Source organism: Bubalus bubalis, chromosome 9 (assembly GCF_019923935.1).
Source record: "Bubalus bubalis isolate 160015118507 breed Murrah chromosome 9, NDDB_SH_1, whole genome shotgun sequence".
Lineage (NCBI taxonomy): Eukaryota > Metazoa > Chordata > Mammalia > Artiodactyla > Bovidae > Bubalus > Bubalus bubalis.
In genome coordinates, this window is record NC_059165.1 from 5,145,605 (window position 1) to 5,150,404 (window position 4,800).

Here is a 4,800-nt window from a genome sequence, read left to right on the forward strand (position 1 = left end):
ACAGCCTTGATGTACTCCTTTCCCGATTTGGAACCAGTCTGTTGTTCCATGTCCAGTTCAAACTGTTACTTCTTGACCTGCCTACAGATTTGTCAGGAGACAGGTCAGGTGGTCTGGTATTCCAGCTCTTTAAGAATTTTCCACAGTTTGTTATGATCCACATAGTCAAAGCCTTTGGTGTAGTCAATAAAGCAAAAGTAGATGTTTTTCTGGAACTCTCTTGCTTTTCCAATGATCAAATAACAGCCGATGATGAAATATTTTACAAAAAAATACAAAGAACTTATTTTTCCTTGGAGTCAGATTCACACTTTATTATCAGCATTTTCGTATGGTCTATATTCTATTATTATCATTTTTTATAAAAACTAAACTTTTTTTCTTTTAATTTTTAGAACATAGGTTTTGTTTTCTTATTAAGGCAATAAACACTTCTGGTAGATAATTTAAAAACAGAAAAGTAAATAGAATAAAAATAATTTCAGTTTCTTAAATTTCTTAAAGCAAACCCATTGCTTACTTTTTAATATGTAGTATTCTTCAGTTATTTTGCATATGTGGACTACTTTTAGCTGGGACTATATTATGATCAGTTTCTAATATATATTCTTTCCATTAATCTGGAAGATGATACTTACACACTATTTTAAAAATACCATGTTTTTAACTTTATATAATATGTACTGTTATTATTTTTTGGTAGGGAAAGTTCCACATTATTACTAATAGTCTTAGCTAATATATCTCTTCCTTTATCAGATGTAATCCTGTATTTTTTGACAAGTTACAAAAATAACCTAATTGGTATTTTATTAGAATCTCATATCTGTAATCTGTGGAAGGAAAAAATGGCATCTATATATTTTTCCTCTTTCCATCATGAATGCACTATATCCTTCATATATAAAACATATAAATATGTTTCTCTTCCTGAAAATGATCTTTAAGTCCCATAGAATCTCTCTTATTGTACATCTTGATCAGTTATTTTTTCCAGAAAATATAGTAAGATTATATATTATTTAAATTTTATTTTCCATGAAGAAGGAAAAAAGAAGAAAAATAAAAGGACTGTACTAAGGGAAATACTTAGAACCTGAATACTTTGAGAAATACGCTGCAACTTTGGTTAAATCTAAATAAAATGTTTCAGAAAGTTATCAATATCTAAAATGGAAATGATAAAAGGCTATAAATTTCATCACAGTCTGAAAATCAAACTGAGACAGTATAGTCATCAGAATTCTATTTTATTGTTATTATTTCCTAGTTGAAGTCATCTTTAGTATGATGAAACACTCATTATGTTGGACACTGTTGTACATAAAATGTACATAAGTAATAGCAATATTATATTGCTCAACATAAGGTGGCATTGGTGGTTTTGTGGTTTTCAAATGTTAAATTATAATTTGAGGGATATAAGAAGGCACTATTAAAAAGAAAAAGTTCATTATAGATGTCAAAAACAGTCATCAAAACTATCCATAAATTAATTCTACTTTGAAAATGATAGCAGTGTACCTTGTTGAAGTTAAATAGAACTGAAAGTCAAATATTGTTCATGATAAGCAGAACTGCTTCAAAACAAAATTAGGATAAGATAGTTGAAATAAAGTGCTTTCTTGGCGGCTCAGCTGATAAAAAATCCGCTCGCTATGTGGGAGACCTCTGTTCAATCCCCGGGTTGGGAAGATCCCCTGCAGGAGGGCATGGCAACCCACTCCAGTATTCTTGCCTGGAGAATTCCATGGACTATCATGAATTCACAAAGAGCGGGACTGAGCAAACTTCACTTTCAGTTGAAATAAGATAAATAATTTTGCTCATTTAAAGAGCCATCCATGAATTTTTAGATTCTTATGTCAAAAATGCTATCTATTGTGAGTTTAGTAGAACTATGTGTTAGTTGTCAACATCTCAAAATAGTTTTAGACAGACTCAACAGGCAAAACAAAGAACCGAGCAAGAGAGGGCATTCAATTTCTCATTTAACTGAGTTTACACCTGCAATTTCAAGAGAACAAATGATCAGGTATGCCTGGCATTATTTAGAAAGACAACATGTTACAATAGAAGTGAGAAGGAACTCAAAATGGTCTTGACTAACTAATGTGCTCCGAAAATTCTGTCTGCTTGAACAAACAGAAAAATACACAAGTCAATAATGCCACAGGATGAAAACTCAATAGTGAGGAGAGCTAGATACACTACACCTAAAAGGATACATGTAGCACTAATGAAAATGAAGAAAAATAAATATGCATTAATCTCAAAGACTAAGCATTAAGAAAATGTTTACTTAATATGTCTCCTGTGCCAAACACTGCTTTCAGAACTGGAGGATAAGGTAATAAAACAGATAGACAAAGTCCCTCTTCTCACAGAAATATTCTGGTGCAGACGTGGGTTTATTGAGATGTGGAGGGATTTGAAAGTACAGAATACAGCTAATAAACTACTAAATTATTACCTCCTAAGAACAACAACAGAAAAAGAACATGGTAATTTTAGATAGTAGTAAATGTAGAAAGAAAACAAAACTGGATATGAGCAAGAATAATTTGTTCTTGGGCTCAATGTTTTAGTAAATAAGAGTATAATAAGTGACTTTGTCTGCCATCTATGGGGTCGCACAGAGTCGGACACGACTGAAGTGACTCAGCAGCAAGGGACTTTGGAAGCACAGTCCATCTTCACTTTAAGTGCATACAGAAAATTAGGGGTTATTTGTGGGAGTAATTTAAGGTGGTAAAAGTGATAGTGAACAGAGTCATAGAAGGTAAGTTGAATATTTTTAGGTGGGTAATAAGTATATTATGTATCCTACTTGCTATTCATTCTTTAGAATGGATGCTCTCAAGGCAGGGGAATATGGAAAGAGACACTAGAAATTTTAATTTAGTTACAAAGTTGGACTTTAGTAATAAACGTTAAATATTGGACAGTGAAGTGGCTCAGTCGTGTCCAACTCTTTGCAACCCCGTGGACTGTAGCCTACTAGGCTCCTCTCTCCAAGGGATTCTCCTGGCAAGAATACTGGAGTGGGTTTCCATTTCCTTCTCCAGGGAAGCTTCCCAACCCAGGGATTGAACCCGGGTCTCCCGCATTACAGGCAGACGCTTTAACCTCTGAGCCACCAGGGAAGCCCAAATATTATTAATTAATGGCCTTTTTGGAATATTTTAAGTTTTAATAATTCAACTTAATACGTTTGTTTTTGTATCATGATCCAGGCACTGTACCAAGATTCCTCAAAAACACAATGTTGTGAAAACTTTAAGAGTAGAAATGAATGCTAAAGATTGAACAAAGCAAATATTTACTACCATAGGACAAATATGTAGTATTGTGGGTATTTATGTGAGTTGTCAATGGCACCCCACTCCAGTACTCTTGCCTGGAAAATCCCATGGACAGAGGAGCCCGGTAGGCTGCAGTCCATGGGGTTGCTGGGAGTCGGACACGACTGAGCGACTTCACTTTCACGCATTGGAGAAGGAAATGGCAACCCACTCCAGTGTTCTTGCCTGGAGAATCCCAGGGACGGGGGAGCCTGGTGGGCTGCCGTCTATGGGGTCGCACAGAGTCGGACACGACTGAAGCGACTTAGCAGCAGCATGTGAGTTGTCACACAGGGAATCTTTGTGATGTTTCACAATCATAAAGAATGGAATAAGACTTCTAAAATATTTCTGATGTGTGTTACAGTCAAATAGGAAGCACACTAAAAGACATGAGCATTTGAAAGATTAATAAAAATCAGTCGCACATGCTTAATACTGACATATGAACATGCACATGGACTACAGTATATTTTGAATGTTTAGAATATATGATCAAATATAGGGTTTTTTTCTTTTTCTCATATAAAGTATTGGTTACTGAACAAGTGATTTACTTATCAAACTCATTTCAAAGGTTTTGTTGAAAATATTAGACTATTCACCTTACATTATAATGTTTATAATCAAGAATAAGAAATAGGAATGCAAACTCTAGGGACTACTATATAACATGTTCAAGAAAATTTGGAAGATCAAATGTTACACTAATGAGTTCTTGCTTAACTACTCATAAAATAAAATAAATTTATTCTCTTCTGAGGCAATTAAAAAAATCACTTTCATGACAAAAGTCATTAACTGATTAATATGCTCATTCTTTTTTTTTGACCATCAAATTAGTGTCCACAATATAAGACTTTTGAAACCTCTATATTTATAAAATGATTAATCTATACTTGTTTAGTAACAAGGTAAAGCATAAACACAGACATTATAGATGCCAATTAATAATACCTTTTCACTATGAATTATATGTCCTAGTACACAATTTTCATGTACAATACTTAAACTAATCAGATAATTAGAGTATGTAACTAGAATTTTGCTGCAATATAGTGTGAAAGACCTTGGCATATTTTAGATATTAAAAAAAAGAAACATATAATCATCCAATCTTTTCTTATATAAAGATAATGGTATCTTTTAAAAGAGATTAAATCATATGATATAAACAAAGGTAATATTTTTCAAAAAAATTTCTCTGAATTCAGTTTCTGTGGAGATGCTCAAAGAAAACAAAGTATTAGCTATGTCTCATCACACACAATATAGGAATTCCAACATTCTCTGTAACAGTATCAGGAATATTATCTCTGTAAGGATTATCAGTCATATTGCTGTATTCCCTTTGAAAATATATCAAAACTGTGATGCATTAGAAACTCAAAGTCAAGGTGGCAAGTAGTGGAGAAATAAGTTAATAGCCTTACATTTCTGTAGACAGATAAGATAT

The 4,800-nt window shown here is 33.1% G+C and overlaps 1 non-coding gene across 1 annotated transcript; it reads right to left on the reverse strand.

Moving 5' to 3' along the window:
• Window positions 1-3,074: 3,074 nt before the first annotated feature.
• On the reverse strand, window positions 3,075-3,146 carry TRNAY-GUA. The gene has a single exon. It is a non-coding gene; the product is annotated as a tRNA-Tyr (tRNA).
• Window positions 3,147-4,800: the final 1,654 nt, after the last annotated feature.